Source organism: Lissotriton vulgaris, chromosome 12 (genome assembly GCF_964263255.1).
Source record: "Lissotriton vulgaris chromosome 12, aLisVul1.2, whole genome shotgun sequence".
In the NCBI taxonomy this organism is placed as follows: Eukaryota; Metazoa; Chordata; class Amphibia; order Caudata; family Salamandridae; genus Lissotriton; species Lissotriton vulgaris.
In genome coordinates this window covers 312,984,786-313,006,571 of record NC_141700.1, presented here as the reverse complement: position 1 = coordinate 313,006,571, position 21,786 = coordinate 312,984,786, and positions in this window count along the sequence as shown.

Genomic DNA, 21,786 nt, shown 5'->3' with positions numbered 1-21,786 from the left:
TCTGCTGATCCTGAGCTCCTGTGGACTCGCTCTGCAACACAGTGGTGATTTAACACAGGTTCTGAGATCTGCTCTACCCACTCACACAGTTTGAGGGGGTTGCAATACCTTAACCCCTGTGCACCACGTCAACTTGCAGTTGTAAAGGCTTGTTGACTTTTTTCCAAGAATATATTTGGGCTCCTAGTAGCCCTAACCTTGAGCATCTCCTGTGATCAGAATCCTCAGCACGCCGCATCGTGTACATTATGGCCTGCATCTTTTTGTGAGCTGCTTGAGGTCCTCTTGCCACTCCAGTGCCTCTGGCCTGTGGGTCCATTTGACGGTCACTTTGTTTCTCTTGGGCTCCCTTCATTGCTTAGGGTCTACCCTGACTCCCCTGCTTGTGGTGTGAGTCCCCTGAACCATGCTGGTCCCGTCGTTGCTCCTTCTTCAGCTCCTGCATTAGTTACATTTGCCAAGGCTTTTTGGTGCTCCCGCGAGACACTAACCCCCTCAGCACTCGACATCCTTCATGGGACAGCTCGTGCATGACTCCTGGTCTTCTTCAGCATTGCCTGATCCTCACAGCTGCAGATTCAAGGTCCTCGTCAACTCTCCTGCAACTCCCAACATCGGAGGGCATTCGTCTTCCAAGTCTCCTGGTCACTCCTGAGTGACATAAACTCTGTCTCCTTCTCATCTAAAATCCACCTTCAGATTCCACCAGACACTTTTCCCTCTTCCAGCAGCGGCAGTTTCCTGAAGTCCTCCATTGGATGAGACGGCAGTTTCCATCACCACTTCACACGTATGCACCCGGCTTCCCTGGTGTAGATACTAGAGTATCCACGGGTGGGGTGGTTCTCCAACCTTCTGTCTTCCACAGCTTTTCTTTATGATCCACTGGGAATGGTCCTTAATCTTTAAAAATCCGACTGTGACTTACACGTAGACTTGTATGGAGCATGCGGTTGTGTATTCGTCTTGCACAGACTCTCCATGGTGTTCCTAGATACCCACCTTGGGTGGTTCCTTAGGTCCCCAGCACTTCTACAGCCTCTCAACATTGTCTTGACTCCAGTAGTGGTTCTTATACCACTTTCCTAGTATATGGTTTAGTCTCCTCTGCGGCCCAGTGTGTATTTCATGCTATTTACTATGATTTCTTGCAAAGTATTGTGTGCATTGTGCATATCTCTGGTTTGGAGATATTTGTATGTGTTAGAGAGTATATATAATAAATAATTTTTTTTATAAATACCTTGTGCCATTATTTTTCACTTAATCTATACTATAAGATTGCATTCTGGTGAAACAAGCTGCTTTACACTCTATCTGGACTAAGCCTGAAGGCTGCTTGCCACATCTACCACTTAGAGAGCTTTCTAAGGTTGGCAAAGGCCTCTTAAATCACCATAAGGGTTGTCTGGACTGGTGCAAGGTGACCACTTACATAAGTCTACATCGTATACCAGGCCAGCTTCTCACATTGGTGTGCAGCGGTTGGGATTCAAGCCTGCATTGTTTTACCAGATAAATCCTTGTGTTGATTAAATAAAAAATATCACTAACACTAGACCCATATAGTCCAAGTATCTAGGAACCCGTCGGAGAGCGGGTGCAGTGTGAGCACAGAACTGCGTGCTCCATACAAGTCTACATGTTAGTGGGCAAATTGGTTACATTGTAATTGGTAAATTGTAGTTAATCCTAAATCCTTGTATTCCATAGGCACCTATAATCTTCCATTGCAGTGTGCAAGGAAAAAAGAGCCCATATTCTATGCGTTATCAGATGGTAGCAGTAGATGGTTGTGAGATAGGGGGCTGTGAGAAGAGTTAAAATCCCAGTCCCATTTCTAGAGCCCATAGTTTGATTCAGAGGATTGGTGGAGTTCCAGTGGTTTGTGGCAGAGCGGGGGAGTGAGTTTTGTAGGATTGCGTGTAAGGCTTATGCTTAGCTTGTGGTGTTATAACAGTTGGCAGATGTATTTTGAATGTGGTGTAAATCTGGTGTTTGATGTGAAGAGTTGTTAACAGGTCCGGCATGGCTTAAGATCCCAGGATGATATTAAAAGTGTAGAATACACTGTATTGCCTGCTAAGATTTTGTGGGGTCTCTCGAGAGATGTCGTTGATAGCCCAGTTGAGGTAGGGACATTTATCTTTATGTGTAAAAGTGAGGTATGATTATTTTGGTGGACCTTTTGTGCAGAGGGAAACTATATAGATCTGGGTGATTCCCTACAGTTCGAGGTTTCATTTAAATGTGTGTCAGAGTTGATTGGAAAGTGTTATTCTGAATTACTTCTTGACTGATTGAATTCTTTTGATTTCCTAAGCAAAGCAGACAATTGTTACTTGTAGCTATTACATTGTATATGCTTCTGTGCATATTACTGAAGAGAGTGAATTTTTGAATATTGTAAAGGAAGGTGAACCTCTGTAAGGAGTGAGACTTACTTCACAGTGTGCTGCACTGGAACGGGTCGGTTGGTGTAAAACCACGCTGTTATTGGTTGCATATGTCATTGAGTGCTGCTGTGTTATTGGTTGCTGACTTGGGATGAGAATTCTGAGGTAATGAATGGATCCTGTTTGAAATAAACAATTTTAATTGTGATTATTAACATTTTACCTGAAAATGAAATATTTTACGGTCATATGAGATTTGGTAAGGAAGACGTGAGGATACCTATGAGGGAGGAAGAATAAAACCAGTCGAAGATACTGCAGGTCATTATATGATGATAAATGTAGGGCTTCACACTTGTATTTGGTTTAAATAATTACAAAAGATCACTGAGAAAGAAGGTGCACTGGTGTTTCTACGCTATGGTACATTTAATGTGAGAATCATTGAAAACTTAAGGAGGATTATATATAAAATGGTACCACAGCCTAGACCTGCACAGTTTGAAGTGCACAATGCTTTGGAGCAATCAGCTCATACTGAAGAGAAGGAAAGATATCAGGGAAGAGCTAGACAAGCAATGCTTACTTATGTTGAAGTTAGGTGGGACACAAAACAGAAGAATTGGAAAACAGATATGATAGAGGGAGCTAAGTTATATTCTGTGTTGACTGGTGAGGAATTTGAGAAGGGTAGACAGAAGAAAAAAAGAAAAAGAAGAAAGGAAACAAAGGAATCAACTGAGGGAGGTGAAACCGGTGACAGTGATAATGGTGATAGTCTTCTAGATGTGTTGTTGATGTTTCATCTGCCTCCATACAATGAGACTCAAACAAGTAGAGGTGGAAGTACTAATACTAGTTGACATTCTGGAATTGCCAGTAAGGGTGAGTTCTAATATAATGAGGACTACCCCTGTGAACATGATTTAACTCTCAGTGGGGCAGAGTTCAGGGATTTGTGCCCCCAGCCAGCCATAGTTCTGAATGTTACAGCAGCTTCGAATGTTCCAGATGCTGTCACTGTTCAAGTCACCATTGACCCTGTAGTACCGATATATAATCCCAGCTTCCCAGGGAGTGTTACACATAGCTTGGCTGTTCCAACTGAATTGAGAGCCTGAGAGAAGGCTCTTACATGTTTAAATGTACTCCCTTGGTCTCAAGGACTGTGTGTTCCCCTTGAGGTGCAAGTGCAGTCCCATCTGCAAAAAAGATTGAAATTGGACCTTTGAGATCATTTCGGAGCTTGCCAGATTTAGGTTTGCTCACTTGGATGTGCATAATAGCCCCCTAAAGAAGGACCAGTACCAAAGCTTCTGAGGGGCCACACAGACTTGATGCTCAGGAGCTTGACGAATGGCTGAAGGTTCTCATAGCCACCTCGAATGGCAGTGGAAGTACAGAAATAAGTCAAGTTACGATTAAGTCATCCTTAAAAGTGAATTTGGTGGAAGTAGCTAAATTACAACTTGAATTAGTTGAGAATAAGTGGAAGTAGTGATTCATTTTGTGGAATAGACTCTTATCAGCTAAATTAGCTTCTGTTTAGGAGCAATGATGTTACTTGGAGAGCAGGAAAGTCTCATGATAAATTATCTCGCATAGCTCAGAAATATGATGTAGATTTGGAGCAGCAAAAGCTTTACTGAAGAGCCATTGTCAATGCTTCTGTGATCAGGACCTAGAAAATATGAGAATACCAGGGTTGAAAACACAAATTCTGTAATTAATTCAAAGCATCCAGATTTGGAGTGAGTAGGATAAATGGGAAGTCAAATGGTCTAAAAGAAGAAGTCTCAAAAGGTCAATTGGGGAGCCACCTCCTTCTGGAGAGGGGATAGTGGGTGCCACAAGCTTCTCTTTATGAGAGGTACCTAGTAAAGGTTATGTTCATGTACCTTAGAACAGAAGTCACCTTGCATCATTCACTAATGATTTCCCTAGGTTAAGAGAGAAACCTGTGGAATGGTACAAACAAGTCGAATGGTTTTGGAAAATGTCAAAGGTTTTGTGGACTGATTTGAATACTCTATTTGATATTGCGGTTCCAATTGATTTGTGAACAGCATGTAAGAGAGCTACAGAATGACCTTAGAGAGAACTAGTGAGGAATCCTTTGACTAATGGTCAGTCACCAGTACTAATGAGGAAGTACAACCATGTGAAGACGTGGTTGAAGTATAATGTCTCACCCCAAGATATTGAATGGGTCAAGATTGATCGAACAACCCAGAGACTCAGAGAGATGATTCGTGCATATTATGAGAGATTGTTTCAGGTGTTCAAACACTATAGTGGAATGGAAAAGCTGGAACCTAAGGATATGGGACATTTTGTATCTAGGTTTGTGACAGGATTGAGACCTGAGATTAGCTTCATTATTCAACAGCATATGATTTATTGACAGAATACTTCGGATGATGAGATTTTGCGATATGTTAAGTATTGCAATGATGAAATTGACATGAGGCAAAATGTATTTATTTATTTATAGGTTTTATATAGCGTTAGCTAGACCCAAAGGTATTAGAGCACTCTACGTAATTGTGAACAACACAATATAATCAAGTCGCTGAGCATATGATGCGAGACATATTAGATTCTAGTACACACGAAAATATATACAAAGAAAATAGGCAATGAGAATGGTTACTATAATCAGGTACTTAGAAAAATATAAGTTAAGGGAGGAAAAGAAATTAAAGGAGATGCTCATGGCAACACAGATGAATGCAGCTCAGAGGGGAAGTCTAGGCCCTCCATGTGTTGGGAGTGCACTCCCTATGCAGGGAGTGTACCAGCAGGAAGCTCCTGCTATACAAGTTTGAGCTGGGTTTCAGTCAAAAGGTAGGGGTGTCCCTATTAATCCAGGCATTGAAATTGATTTAGCCAAATTGAAAAATTCTAACCAGTGCCACTATTGTATTAGGTTGGGGTATTGGAAGTAAGAATATTGTCTCAATCCTGCAAATCAATGACAGAATCCAGGGTTTACAAAGTTTCAAAATAATAACCCCATGCAGTCCCGAAATAGGAGGAGACCGAGGTCTCAAACATTTTATTTGTCCCAAGTCCCAGTGATGCAAGTTCCAAAATCTCCGATGCCGCGAGTAACTGCCAATAGTGCGGTATTCATTTGGACTCATGATTGGAATGTAAATCAGAATTCTTTTCAGGGTAACAGTCCTTATCAGAAATATCCTATATTGAGACTGCTGAGAATTTTGATTCCGAACAGTCCACCTGACAGTGCCTGAGGGAATAGGAAGGTGTGCATGCTTAGAAATGTCTTAGAGGTAGACCAGAATTTTCCAATATGTAGATGGTGAGGTAAATGTCTACACTTATTATTTTTGGTTGATACATGTGCTACCCGTTCTACTGTGTGAACAGTGGAAGTTCCAGACCTACTCCTATCCAAGTTGTATCCAAGTTGTAGGGGTTGCTAATCAATAAAGAAGAATCCCATTATTGAGGATGTCCCAGTAAAAATAGTGAATTTTGAGCATAAACACCAATTTGTGGTTCGTGATTCAAGTCCTGTGAGTTTCTTAGGACATGGCTTGTTGTGCTAACTGAATTGCATCATTTATTGTACACAGAGAGGCATGGAGTTTCAGACAAAGATGTTGTCTTCAAAATGGTTAATCAAAATCTGGTTGTTGCACAGTACCCTGTGATGACAAGTAAAGAATTACCTTTGGAACGTAGAGACACTGAGAGGTCTGAGGTTTGGGAATTTTCAAGGAAAAGACAAAGGAGTTGAGCCTGTCTGTATACAGATAAAACCAAGTGCAGAATATCCCAGAACACCCCAGCATAATCTGACCCTGAAAGGATTGCTAGAATAACTCCTTTATTTGAGATAATGATTCAACAAGGAATTTTAGAAGGAATTATGGTCAGTCCATGTAATTCACCCATTATGGGCCTCCACAAGCATAGCAGTAAGTACTGCATTGTGCAGGATCTTCACAAGATAAACAATATTGTAATCCCTTGTCCTTTGGTACAGAATCCTGCTGTTATTTTGTTTCAAATTCCATGTGAGGCTGAGTGGTTCTCTGTCATCGATTTATGTCAAGATTTCTTCTCCATACCCTTGCATGAGAACAGTCAGTTCCTTTTAACATTAAGGCTTGGCAGTCATTTTTTGCCATGGTACTGAGTCCTAAAATGGTATACTGAGAGTCTCTTCATTTCTAAGCAGATCTTTAAAAAGAAATTAGAATCTTTGGTTATGCCCTGTAACTTTGTCCTGGTTCAGTATATCAACGACCAGCTGTTTGCATTGAATACTCGAGAAGCCTGCAAAACTGACACTATTGCAATGCTGAACCACTTGGCTGAGAATGGACATAAAGTGTCCCTCTGGAAGTATCAGTACTGTTTGAAAGAAGTCTTGTATCTTGGTTATCATATTGAGACAGGAGTCAGAATGGTGTCACAGGAGAGACTCTCAGTAATTCCGAAATGAAACCACCAGCCACCCAGAAAGAGTTCAGGATGCTTTTGGGAATGGTGAGCTACTGTCACCAGTTGATAACTAACTTTTCCCTAGTGGCCATGCCTTTACAGATGCTGACACATAAGGATTTGTTTGATCTGGTGCCTTGAGACATTGAATATTTAGTTGTCTTCCTGGAGTTGAGAGAAAACTTCTGCCATGCCCTGGCACTAGGAATGCTTGATTACAACAAAGCGTTTTTGCTTTTTTGCAGTGAAAGGGAGGGTTGTGCTCTCTCAGGGCTTACGCAAACACATGGAAATGCCCATCGACCTGTGGTGTACTTTCAGCTACCTTAGATTCAGCAGCAGCGGCTTTGCCCAGATGTCTTAAATCTGTGGCAGCTGTGTGTGTCAATACAGAGAAATGTGAAGGAATTGTAATGGGTTATTCTTTGATGGTGTATGTGCCTCTGTAGATGCGCGTACTCACATAGCATTTGTCAAAGAGCTGCCTGACCTGTTAAATGCAGATCATATAGGGAGCTGAAAATGTGACTCTGAAGAAGTGTTCTGTTTTTAATTCTGCAATGCTACTGTCTCTTCCTGAGACTGATAATGATGATAATGAAGTAAAGCATGACTGTCTCGATGTTACTGAGCTGTGCACCAAGCCAAGACCAGATATACAAGAGCAGCCACTGCCTGAATCAGATTTTTCATTGTTTGTACATGGCTCATGTTTGAAAGCCCATGAAAGAAATTTCCGAGCTGCTTATGCAGTCTGTACAGTTTCAGGAGTAGTTGAAGCTTTGTGGCTCCAGGGAGTGTTTTCAGGTGGTTGAATTGATTGATCTTACTAGAGTATACTGTATCTCAGACCAGCAGAGAGTGACTATTTTCACTGAAAGTCAGTACAGCTTTGGTGTTGTTCATGATTTTGCACAGTTATGGTCCCAGAGGGGGTTTATGACATCCTCAGGCTCACCCATTCAGAATGGGGAGCACGTCCGAAAACTCCTCGAAGCATTGCTGTTGCCTGCACAAATTTCCATTGTTAAATGTGCAGCGCATTGTAATGGGGATGATTATGTGTTCATGGGCAACCAATAGGCTGACAAAGTTGCAAGATTTTGTGCTTACAATGCTTGTACCTTTAATGGACAGAATACAAATGAGGGAACAGAGGAGACCAACTACAACCTTTTGTTCACTACAGCTGATACTTAGGAGGAAGTCAAGAGGTTGCACAAAGAAATATCAGAGGCAGAACAGCAGAGTTGGGTCAAAGCAGGTTGTGTCAAGAGATATGAAGATGAGATTTGTTTTTCGGCGTTGCCTAACAGTCTATTGCCGCCAATGGGCAGACATTATAATGGTCCTAATCATGAGGGATGGGATGATGGTTCGGCTCTTTAGGCAGGCTTGGTTCAATCTATAGTTTAGGTTCATGGCTGATGCATTGTGCCACAGATGTGTTGTGTGTCAGATGAATAATGTGAGAAAAAGGACTGCAGTAACACTGAGTCACATATGGATGCTAGGCGGTCCTTTTAACAGGATGCAGTTGGACTTCATTGAGATGCCTATGTGCATTGGCTCTGGTATGTGTTGTTTGTTGCGGTGTATCTTTTTAGGCATATTCCACACGAAGGAATGATAGTATCACAGTAGCAAGTCTTTTGTTGAGGGAGTTAATACCTAGATTTGGCTTCCCAACGTCTTTGGAATCTGACTGAGGCATGCACTTCAATAATGAAATCATGAGGATGTTGTGCACTCCTTTACAAGTTGAACAGAGATGGCATTGTAGTTGCAGACCTTAGGCTTCAGGTCTGGTGGAGGAGGACAATGGGACTTTGAAATACAGGCTTGTAAAAGTGTGTGCTTCTACATCTTTGAAATGGCCTGATGCTATGCTGCTTGTGTTGATGAGTCTTCGCAGCATACCCAATCAAAGAACAGGATTGTCCTCCCAAGAGATAATCATAGGCAGGGCAGTGAGGTTGCCAGTGGTGCCTGCACCTGCAAACATTACTGATGATCTGATACTTGATTACTTCAAAGGACTAGCTGATGAGGTGCGCTCAGGATCTCATTAGGTTGAAGCTGTCCCAGTCCCGTCTGACCAGGAACACTCCCATGACCTAAGCCCTGGTGACTCGATCCTGGTAGAAAAACACGTGCGAAAGAGTTGTCTTGAGCCTCATTGGCGTGAGCCATTGCAGGAGATCCTTGTCACCACAACCGCTGTGAAGTTCAGAGGTCTCCCCAACTGGGGCCCTGCTGCCCACACTCGCTAAGTTCCATGACCCCTTGATGATATAGCAGCATCACTACCATAAGTGCCAGTGGTGGTTGAGAGGCCACAGGAGTGAGTTAGTCAAGCTGTTGGGGACCAGCAAGAATCTGAAACAGCACTTATTCGGCCTGAGGGGTGTTCTGGGGAGTTGGTTGTCGAAGTTGAAAACAAAGGGGCTAGTCCTGTGGCTGTGACTGAGCCAGACTCAGAGTCATTGAAAGTCCAACTGCTGTAGAACCGTGAGTGGCTGCAGGAGAGCATTGGCCAAGAAAGCAGGACGGGGAGGGGGAGACTGGTATTGCAGGGAGAAGGTGACCTCCCAGTCATCCCTGCGGATACTGACAAAACTGTTGTGAGTGACGGAGAAGGAGAGAGAAATACGCTCAGAATGTCAAATCGAGCAAGAGTGCCTTGTCGAATGTACTCTTCCTGTGAATGGACTTACTTCCTTGCAAATGACAGAGAGAACACGTTTTGAAAATTCTGGAATCATTGTGAAAATCCAACTGAAACATTGGGAACTTGATCTTCAGTTTACTTTTTCACTTGAACTTCCTTTTTTTAGTGAAATTGAGTGCCTTGAGACATCTTATTCTTGGTGTGGCCGAGTTTCTTTTTTGGATGAGAATGAGTTCCGTCTGCTAGTTAATAAACTGAAACACTTCATTCTGGAACTGATTGTCATTGAACTTGAGTCATTTAATATTAAAGACATTTAAATAGACTAGGGAAGAAAGAAGAGCCACAAAGAAATCGTGCATAACTTTATTGCCTATCATTTGAACATGGTAAACCTGCTTGCACAGGTGGAAACCGCAGCTGCTAGGTTCCACCCAACGGTTTAGATTCTAACGAAGAAACGGAAGCCAATTCTAATACTTATAGGCATGGCTACATTATTGCAGGTACATTAATAGCTGTAGTTGTTGTATTTATCATCATGCGTATAGAATTATATCCAGTTACATATAGGTAAGTAGAAGTTAAGCCTACTGTTGATCATACTACATCACAGCTGCTACAGTTGTGGGGGCTTAAGAAACTGCACACAAATCTATCAAGGGAAGATTATGCTTTAGATGTTTATTATAGATTGCTTTATGAATGCAGTGATACTATGAATGCATGAGATTGTTGCATGTGCACTCAGTTGCCTGTGTCTGTTGCAGACAGTATACCATACCATCATATCCCTTTGACCTATGTAATATTTTGTAGCCTTCTACTGTGTTAGACCTGACATCATTGGCTTGAGTCTCTCCTCCATTTTTTCTGTTTGCCTCCACTGTTTTACGATGTTTTGCTCGATAATGCTGTGGGCACCGTGCCACTGCTGATCAGTGCCACAGTGCAAGTGCTCCCGATGTTAAATTGATGTATCGATTGAATTCCATGTTTGGCTTATTTGGTTTACTGTCAGTCCCTAGTCTAGCGCACCAGGAGTGCCAGGGCTTGTAAATACAAATGCTGCTCGTGGGCTTGCAGCACATGTCGTGCCACCCACAAGAGCGGCCTAGTAAAAGTATGTCTGAGGGTCTGCCATTGCCAGACCCACGTGCAGTCTAGTACTGTCACCCTGACTGCGCAAGTACACCTACTTGCCAGTCCTTAAACCTTCCCTTAACTTCATGTTAGTCACCCCTATGGTAGGCCCACGGGGAGGGTGTGTTGTAAGCATAAGGTAGGACAGGCCTGACCAAGTTGGCATGTCCTAATAGTGAATCACCGCCATGGTCGTTTTTCACTATTGCGAGGTAACCTGCTCTCCATTAGTTCGAATTGGCTGCCGGGATTATTAATGCTATAATCCTAGCGGGCTCGGGGTGCATGGTGCAATGTCGAGTTTGATATCCCTGAACTCGGGGTTTAATTACGCATCCGTTGGTGTGGATGGTTTTTGGACTCTGGGTTTTAAAATAGCACTTTTAGAAAGTGTCTATTTTCTTGTCTAACCATTTCTGGTTTCTGCTGGTTTTGCGTGTGTGTGACAGGAGCTGGGTGGCTCCAGAGGTCTGGATGAGTCAGTGTGGGATGAGTGGGACATTTGCGTTGAGAGTAGGGGGAGAGTAGTTGCTGATAGCCTGCCCTGCCTGATACAATACTGGCTCCACCTCCTGCCAAGTGGCTGATGGCTCTGTGTCTGCCATGGATGATCCTAGCCCCACCTCCTACCAGGAGGCCGATAGCTCTGCTCCTGCCAGTGACAATACTGGCTCCACCTCCTGCTGGGCGTCTGAGGACCCAGCCCTGCTCAGTGAATAGGCCAGGTGCTTCTGCCTGGCTCCACCCACAACAGACCCAGGATGTTGGGAAATTCCCCTGCATGGACAAAGGGATCAAAGCCAAAAAGGGGTATAAGAGAAGGACCCCTGAACCAAGAATTTAGATCACTTCTGACAAGGAAACCTGAACCAAGGACAAGAAGCCTGCTGATCCAAGGACTTGCCTACCCCTTCTGCCAGTGTGCTGTTTTCTGGGGGGAATCCTGCAGCGCTTCTTTATTTTTGCCAAGGAACCAGGAGAGAGGAACTGTGTATGTATCTCACGCTTTGCTAAGAAAATCTCAAAGGACTGGAAGAGTGCCAGTCTCCTGTTGAAGTCACAGGGCTAAAGGACTTCATCTGCTAAAGTGCTATTTGCTGAAACCTGTGAATCCAGCACCTCTGAAAGAACCCGCAATCTCGACGCCGACGGACGTCGCCGAATCCAGCTCGACATAGTGAGTAACGGCTCCAGTGTCCCGCTTCCTCGACGCCGGCCGCCGGGCCCGACCGACGCCAGCAGCAACGCCAGTGAGTAGTGAGTTCGGCTCCAGCTCCAAGGGACCTCGTGTCTGCACCGCTGCTGATCGCATCGCCCTCGTGCCCTCTCGACGCCGTGAGCGCTGCTCACTCTTGCAACAGAATCATCGACATTGAGGACTACTGAGGCCTGATCGACACCGAAGACGCGACGCCGGATTGCTCGACGCCGCTGATCATCGTGTCCTTCATTCTCCTAAGGTACCATGTTATTGGGGGTCCGTGTGACTCCAGGCTCGACGTAGCGTTCCTCGCGGTCGACGCCGAACCTTTGGATTAACTTTGCCTCGACGTCGTGTAACTCCCGTGTGGGTTACATTGTTGCTAAGAACTGTGTTTCCAGGAAGAAGAGTTGCTTTTGATACAAAAGACTTTGTGCTAAAGAAGAAACTACATTTGAACTATTATTTTCCCTTCCAAGAGTATTTATTAAGATTGTGTATATTTTTGTCGTTATTTGGTCTTGTGCTAAGCCTTATATAAAAATCCTTATTTTTATAATACTACTGTGTTGTGTCCATTTGTAGTGTATTCACTTATTTACTGTATGTGGTCATAAATGCTTAACGCACAGCCTCTGAGATAAGCCTGTCTGCTCTGCCAAGCTACCGAGGGGGTGGGTGAGCAGGAGTTATCAAAGGGTGTGATCCCCTTGCCCTGACTAGAAAAGGTGTGTCCCTATTTGTCAGACGCGTATACCTCTGCCAACTAGAGACAGCCGGTTCTAACATTGGTGGGTCAGCGGTGAGGATTTGAACTTTGCATTTATGACCCATGTGCAGTGATTAGTGTGCGCAACGTAGTGAAAGCAGACCATAGCGCAGCCACAATCTAATTTGGAAGGATCCTATTTTTGGTTCTCCGCTTTTCTGAAGCTTGATTTTTTTTAACACTGCCAGTTTTGACCATGAGTGACACTGGAGTCACTACCCCTGTTGTTCTTGTGGAGGGATTTGAAAGAGCAAAGATAAAGAAATACAGGAAGAAGCAGCTGCAACACTTTTGCGAGCAGGTTAAAGTTCCTACCACAGGCCTTGAAATTAAAGACGATTTTCGCAAAGCTTTGGAGGCCTGGTTGGAGTCCAGAGATCCCTCTGATGCGGTGGTGGTACCGCCAGGGGAAGGGGATGAGGAGGTGCCAGTGAATGGGCCTGTGTCCTCTCCCGGTAGTAGTGTTTCCTCCAAAGGTCTTTCCCCTGAAGAAAGAGAAGAAAGGGCGAAAGAGCGAGCTTACAACATGGAAATGGCAAGGCTTAAGATAAATGGGCAGTTGGAGTTAGAAAATGCAAAAGGCAGAAGAGAAGCTGATTTGGAGATCAAAAGGTTAGAATTTGAGAGAGAGAAGTTAGCTTTGGAGCGTGAAACCAGGTTGAGGGAGCTGGAGATCCAAGCTAAAAAGTTAGAATTGAATCCCTCTGGTGGCAGCATCCCTTCTGTGCCTGCAGAAAGTACGTTTTATTTTCCCAAGGATGTGATCAAAGGTTATCATAAGAATGAAGATATTGGTCAATGGTTTAAAGCATATGAGTTAGCATTGTTGGCCCACCGGGTCCCTGAGAAGGATTGGGGAGCGGGGTTGTGAGGTTGCTTTGTGAATGAGGGAAGAGATACCCTGTTAGACATGCCTGTTGAGGATAGGATGTCGTATGCTCATATGAAAGATGCTTTAATGTTGCGGTATGGCCAAACCCCCGAGAAGTACAGACAAGCTTTTAGAGAATGTAAGAAGTTGCCTGGTACGACGTGGGTTGAGTATGTGTCTTATTTTTGCAGAGCCATGGATGGTTGGGTAAAGGGCAGCAAAGTGGAAAGTTATGAAGCTCTTTATGATATGTTTGCTTGGGAGCATTTGTCTAATAACTGTTTTCCAGAGCTGCACCAGCACTTTATTGATAGCAAGATATCTAACCCTAGAAAACTTGCTGAGGAGGCGGACCGCTGGGTCAGTACCAGGGTCCACAAGGGTCCAATGGGAGACTCAGCCAAAGGTGGGCAGGGTCCCCAGCAGAAGAGTGGGGGGGACAAGGTTAACAGAAGGAGTCCCAGAAAGGGCCCCAAAGTAATCCCCAAGGGAACCAAGGGAAGGGTTCCCAGCCTCCCCCTGAGAAGAAGCCAGGGGCCCCGATGGGTAAACCTGTTCATAGGGGCCCCCTAACCTGCTACGTTTGCGGGCAGGTGGGACACCGGTAATATGACCCCCAGTGTCCCATGAAGAATTCGAATGCACCGCCGCGTGCACCCCCGTCAGTTGGCAAGTGTAGCCCTGGGAGGGGAGGAGATGGTTGTCCCTGGTGGGAGGGGTCCCGCAGAAATGTCCCTGGTCTCGCTAGGAGACATGCAAATGGTCCCTCCACTCCCTCTGCCTAGTAACATTAGTAAATATCGCAAAATGCAATGCAGTGCGAGCTACGAAATTCGTTTTATTAATTAAATTGTTTACTTACCTGCAATTATCCATATGCCGGTTTTTAGCAACCTCCACCCTGCCCCTCCCCCTCCCCACCCTCCTGCCCCACCGTAACTCCCTCCACGAGCCGTCGCTGTCTCAGAGACACCGGAGCGAGTGTGACAGCTGTCAAGTGTCACTTGGTGTCCAGAGAGCAGGTGGTTCCCCACGCATTCTACCCCGTGGTAGCTGCTGACAACTCCCAGAAACAGTGTGAGGTGGCTCAAGTTTCCTTTGAATGGGGGAGTTTCAGGTACTCTTCAGGTTGCTGTGAGGCCCGCCATGCCTGTCGATTGTCTCCTGGGCAATGATTTAGAAGACTCCCCTTGGGCTAAGGTGGAGAGGGAGACGCATTTGAAAATGTTGGGTGTGCCAGAGTGGGTGTGTGCAACCTCTCGATCGATGACAGCGAGTAAGGGTGTTGATGGGGTCCCGGAGCCAGGCTGAGAGTACGGCCCAGGGCCCAGCTGTGAAGAGAAGAGGCAGGAGGCACGGGAAACCGGCCCCCGTAGTTCCCGTGGTCCAGGAGGAGGTAGACCCTGAGGAGGATGCCCTGGAGCCCACAGGGGAACAAATTGCTGAACTGGGAGACCTGCCCGAGCTGACCCATTGGCAGCAGTATGGTGGTCCCTCCAGGGAGGAATTCTGTGCGGAACAGAAAGTGTGCCCTTCTCTTATGGGCATGAGGCAGCAGGCCACAGCCCAAACCTCAGGTGATCAGTCAGGGTCACATTTTGTGTACTGGGAGAACGACCTCCTGTATAGCGAGCCTAAGGCTGCTGAGCCTGGGTCAGCCCGTGTGCTGGTGGTACCCCAGTGCGTCAGAGCCTTCCTACTGGGTTTGGCTCATGACGTTCCGTTAGCTGGACATCTGGGGCAGGACAAGACTTATGACAGGCTTGTCACCCATTTTTATTGGCCTCAGATGCGAAGGGATGTAGACATCCATTGTAAGACTTGTCACACTTGCCAGGCAAGTGGGAAAAGCGGAAGGAAGCAGAAGGCTCCCATCCAACCTTTTCCAGTGGTCAGTACCCCCTTTGACCGGGGGGGGATTGACATTGTTGGGCCCCTGGACCCTAAGACAGCCCTGGGCAACAGGTTTATCCTGGTCTTGGTGGACCATGCCACACGGTACCCGGAAGCCATCCCTCTCCGAACAGTGACATCCCCCGTGGTGGGACGGCCACTGATGGGTGTTTTCTCCCGGATGGGGTTCCCTGAGAGGTGGTGTCAGACCGGGGCACCAACTTCATTTCCAATTACATGAAGTCTCTGTGGAAGGAGTGTGGGGTAACCTACAAGTTCACCACTTCTTACCACCCTCAAGGTAACGGGCTGGTTGAGAGATTCAACCGGACCCTTAAAGGCATGATTATGGGTCTTGAAGAACCAATGAGGCAGAAATGGGACGTCCTCTTGCCATGCCTGTTGTTTGCTTACCGTGAGGTGCCTCCGAAGTCTCTAGGGTTCAGCCCCTTTGAGCTTTTGTATGGTCACCCGGTAAGAGGGCCTTTGAGTCTGGTCAAGGAAGGCTGGGAGCAATCTCCCAGGAAACCTCCCCAGGATGTATACAGATACATGCTGGCCTTTAGGAACCAGACTCGGTGCTTCAGAGATCTTGCTCAGGCAAATCTGGAGGCCAGCCAGGAGGAGATGAAGCGTTGGTACGACCGGAATGCCACTCTGGTAGAGCTTCAGCCTGGTCAGGAAGTTTGGGTCATGTCCCCTCTGGAACCTTGTGCGCTCAAGGACAGGTGGACTGGACCGTTTAAGGTTGTGGAGAAGAAGAGCTATGTCACCTACCTGGTGGACTTGAAATCTCCCAGGAACCCCTTGCGGGTCCTGCATGTCAACCGTTTGAAGCCCCACTTAGAAAGGTCCGAAGTGGGCATGCTCCTAGCTACAGATGCTGGAATGGAGGAGGAGAGTGAGGCTCTTCCTGACCTCCTGTGTGCTAAAGAGCAAGATGGGTCAGTGGATGGTGTTGTCCTCTCTGACACACTGACCCTTGAGCAGAAGCAGGATTGTCGCCACCTGTTGGGACAATTTCCTGATCTGTTTTCCTTGGTTCCGGGTGTCACTCATTGGTGTGTCCATGATGTTGACACCGGAGACAGCCCTCCTGTGAAGCGCAAGGCTTACAGGGTGACTGACAAGGTCAGAGCATACATTAAGGAGGAGGTCTCCAAAATGTTTGCGTTAGGGGTGGTTGAGTCCTCTAGCAGTCCTTGGGCCAGCCCAGTGGTCTTGGTCCCGAAGGCTGCAGCGCCTGGTGCTTCACCAGAACTTCGGTTCTGTGTGGATTACCGGGGACTCAATTCAGTCACGAAGACTGATGCGCACCCCATCCCCAGAGCTGATGAGCTCATAGATCAGTTGGGGGCTGCCCGGTACCTTAGTACGTTTGATCTAATGTCTGGGTACTGGCAGATCGCCTTGACTGATGGGGCAAAGGAGAGGTCCGCATTCTCCACACCAGATGGGTTATACCAGTTCCGGGTGATGCCCTTTGGGATGAAGAATGCCCCTGCCACCTTCCAGAGGTTGGTCAAACAGGTCTTGGCTGGACTGGAGGATTTCAGTGCCGCCTACCTGGACGACATCGCAGTGTTCAGCGACAGCTGGGAGGAACACTTGCGCCACCTCCAGGAAGTATTGTTGGCCCTGCGCAGAGCAGGCCTCACAATCAAAGCCAGTAAGTGCCAGATTGGGCAGGGTTCTGTGGTGTACTTGGGGCACCAAGTAGGGAGCGGCAAGGTGCCCCCCCTGCAACCCAAGATCTATACCATCCTGGCTTGGGCGCCGCCCAAAACCCAAACTCAGGTGAGGGCCTTCTTAGGTCTCACGGGTTACTACAGGAGGTTTTTCAAGGATTACGGTAACATTGTGCATCCCTTGACTTCTCTGACTTCCAGGAAGCAGCCACGAAATGTGATCTGGACTGATGCCTGTCAAACGGCCTTCGATACCCTGAAAACTGCAATGTGCACAGCACCTATACTCCAGGCACCCGACTTTTCAAGACAATTTATTGTCCAGACGGACGCTTCAGAGCATGGCGTGGGGGCTGTTCTAGCTCAGGTGAATGAAGAGGGCCGAGACTTGCCTGTAGCCTTCATCAGTCGGAGGTTACTTCCCAGGGAACAGAGGTGGAGTGCGATAGAGAGAGAAGCATTTGCTGTGGTCTGGGCGCGGAAGAAGCTAAGACCCTACCTGTTTGGGACTCACTTCCGGGTTCAGACAGACCACAGGCCCCTCAGATGGTTGATGCAGATGAGGGGTGACAATCCAAAACTGTTGAGGTGGTCCATTTCCCTACAGGGGATGGACTTCACGGTGGAACACCGCCCTGGTACAGAGCACGCCAATGCTGATGGTCTGTCCAGATTTTTCCGCCTTAGTGATGAGGACTCCCTAGGTCAAGGGTAGTTCTCCCCACATTTCAGCTGGAGGGGACACGTGTTAGACCTGACATCATTGGCTTGAGTCTCTCCTCCATTTTTTCTGTTTGCCTCCACTGTTTTTCGATGTTTTGCTGGATAATGCTTTGGGCACCTTGCCACTGCTGATCAGTGCCACAGTGCAAGTGCTCCCGATGTTAAATTGATGTATCGATTGAATTCCATGTTTGGCTTATTTGGCTTACTGTCAGTCCCTAGTCTAGCGCACCAGGAGTGCCAGGGCTTGTAAATACAAATGCTGCTCGTGGGCTTGCAGCACATGTTGTGCCACCCACAAGAGCGGCCTAGTAAAAGTATGTCTGAGGGTCTGCCATTGCCAGACCCACGTGCAGTCTAGTACTGTCACGCTGACTGCGCAAGTACACCTACTTGCCAGTCCCTAAACCTTCCCTTAACTTCATGTTAGTCACCCCTATGGTAGGCCCACGGGCAGGGTGCGTTGTAAGCATAAGGTAGGACAGGCCTGACCAAGTTGGCATGTCCTAATAGTGAATCACCGCCATGGTCGTTTTTTACTATTGCGAGGTAACCTGCTCTCCATTAGTTCGAATGGGCTGCCGGGATTATTAATGCTATAATCCTAGCGGGCTCGGGGAGCATGGTGCAATGTCGAGTTTGGTATCCCTGAACTCGGGGTTTAATTACGCATCCAGAGGTGTGGATGGTTTTTGGACTCTGGGTTTTAAAATAGCACTTTTAGAAAGTGTCTATTTTCTTGTCTAACCATTTCTGGTTTCTGCTAGTTTTGCGTGTGTGTGACAGGAGCTGGGTGGCTCCAGAGGTCTGGATGAGTCAGTGTGGGATGAGTGGGACATTTGCGTTGAGAGTAGGGGGAGAGTAGTTGCTGATAGCCTGCCCTGCCTGATACAATACTGGCTCCACCTCCTGCCAAGCGGCTGATGGCTCTGTGCCTGCCATGGACGATCCTAGCCCCACCTCCTACCAGGAGGCCGATAGCTCTGCTCCTGCCAGTGACAATACTGGCTCCACCTCCTGCTGGGCGTCTGAGGACCCAGCCCTGCTCAGTGAATAGGCCAGGTGCTTTGGCCTGGCTCCACCCACAACAGACCCAGGATGTTGGGAAATTCCCCTGCATGGACAAAGGGATCAAAGCCAAAAAGGGGTATAAGAGAAGGACCTCTGAACCAAGAATTTAGATCACTTCTGACAAGGAAACCTGAACCAAGGACAAGAAGCCTGCTGATCCAAGGACTTGCCTACCCCTTTTGCCAGTGTGCTGTTTGCTGGGGGGAATCCTGCAGCGCTTCTTTATTTTTGCCAAGGAACCAGGAGAGAGGAACTGTGTGTGTACTCTCAAACTTTGCTAAGAAAATCTCCAAGGACTGGAAGAGTGCCAGTCTCCTGTTGAAGTCACAGGGCTAAAGGACTTCATCTGCTAAAGTGCTATTTGCTGGAACCTGTGAATCCAGCACCTCTGAAAGAACCCGCAATCTCGACGCCGACGGACGTCGCCGAATCCAGCTCGACATAGTGAGTAACGGCTCCAGTGTCCCGCTTCTTCGATGCTGGCCGCCGGGCCCGACCGACGCCAGCTGCAACGCCAGTGAGTAGTGAGTTCGGCTCCAGCTCCAAGAGACCTCGTGTCTGCACCGCTGCTGATCGCTTCGCCCTCGTGCCCTCTCGACGCCGTGAGCGCTGCTCACTCTTGCAACAGAATCATCGACATCGACGACTACTGAGGCCTGATCGACACCGACGGCGCAACGCCGGATTGCTCGACGCCGCTGATCATCGTGTGCTTCATTCTCCTAAGGTACCGTGGTATTGGGGGTCCGTGTGACTCCAGGCTCGACGTAGCGCTCCTCGCGGTCGACGCCGAACCTTTGGATTAACTTTGCCTCGACGTCGTGTAACTCCCGTGTGGGTTACATTGTTGCTAAGAACTGTGTTTCCAGGAAGAAGAGTTGGTTTTGATACGAAAGACTTTGTGCTAAAGAAGAAACTACATTTGAACTATTATTTTCCCTTCCAAGAGTATTTATTAAATTGTGTATATTTTTGTCTTTATTTGGTCTTGTGCTAAGCCTTTTATAAAAATCCTTATTTTTATAATACTACTGTGTCGTGTCCATTTGTAGTGTATTCACTTTATTACTGTATGTGGTCATAAATGCTTAACACACAGCCTCTGAGATAAGCCTGTCTGCTCTGCCAAGCTACCGAGGGGGTGAGCAGGGGTTATCAAAGGGTGTGATCCCCTTGCCCTGACTAGAAAAGGTGTGTCCCTATTTGTCAGAGGCGTATACCTCTGCCAACTAGAGACAGCCAGTTCTAACATACTGAGTCTATTTTATAGACTGGGTAGTTGCAATATAATTTTTCAAATAATGTTTTAGTCCTGTGAGAAATCCCTATGTCCAATCATTTGAACAAGAATCCTTATTTCAAAGATGCAGAGATTGCAGGGAAATATTTTAAGTCACAAGACTCTGCATATGCACACAGGCATAAGGTGGATTGTTCAATGTCTAATGAGGAGAATACATTTTTGAATGTAGTGGAAGATTAGAGAAGAGTACTAGAAACGTCCTTCACATTTTTCAATCAGGTTTTACAACGAGGTTCTCCACTGAGTCTACTTTATTAGGAGTCACCGAAATGATGCGACACTGACTGGACATTGACGACACGGTGGCCCTTATTCTGCTTGACTTGAGTGCCTCATTTGATACAGTGTTGCAGACTGTCTTGTTGAGAGCTCTGTAGGCATGGGCGGATTTTGCGGATTCGCAATCCGCGGATTTGCGAATTTGCGGATTGCGAAAATCCGCAAAATCCGCGAATCCTCGCGGATTATGCGGATTTTTTTTGTGTTCACACGGGTTTCTGCAAGTTCGCGAGGGTTTTGTACAATTTCGCAAATTGCGAACTTACTTGTCAGGTCGCCAGTTTTGAGAACTTGTTGTTTCTACGTGCCCAGCCTGTTTGCAAGCCTTTCTTCATCACTGCCACCCTGTGTCACCACTGGCACTCTCTTTGTTCACCCATGCCACCCTCTGGCTCACCCATGTCACCCTCTGTGTCATCACAGCACCCTCTGGTTCACCAGTGTACATTATTGGGGCAAAGCAAAGCACTGCCATCCTCTGTCAACACTGGCACTCTGGTTCACCCATGCCACCCTCTGGCTGGCACACCCATGCCACCCTCGGTGTCATCACAGCACCCTCTGGTTGACCAGTGAGTGTACATTATTGTGGCAAAGCAAAGCACACCTGCTAAGTGCTTTAAGTTTTGCAAAATTAAATTACAACAACACCTGACCTGCCCTGCCCCAACTGACATTAATGAAGGCTGGCACCTGCTTGTCTGCTCCCTTTCCTTTTCCTTTTTGTTGCAATGTAAATTTTTTTTAACAGGAACCTAACCGAATTCTGGAGGGCCCCTTCAGGAAGCACTACAGGGAATGGTTACAAATGATGGGGTTGAACTTTTGCACCTGCTCATTGCTTTTGCAAAAATTGTTTTTCTGTAATTTCGCACTATTCGCGAGGCGCGGCGTCATGCGAAATCGACCGTGGAAGCCGTGAACACGTGCGAATTACCCCAAGGTCGAGTATGGGCGCCGCCATTTTGTTTGCATGACGTATTTCGGTTTCCGCCCGCCAGGTGTAATCTCGCGGAATGAGCGCCTTGCGAATACAAGTTTGCACGAGTTCGCGAGAGAAATCGCGTGCAAACTTACTTACGCGCACGTGATCGGGCCGCCATCTTGTTTTTCATTCATTCCTATGTGTCTGGGCATGGTGTTTCTAATCCTCTCTATATCTCTGCCATCCTTTGCTTGTTTTAATATTTTTTGAATCTATTTAAATTATTATCTATCCCTCTAGTTTTCTAGCTTTATATTATTTTTGTGTTTTAGGCTACTTTTGTTTACTTTTCAACTACTTTTTTAAACTTTTATTTT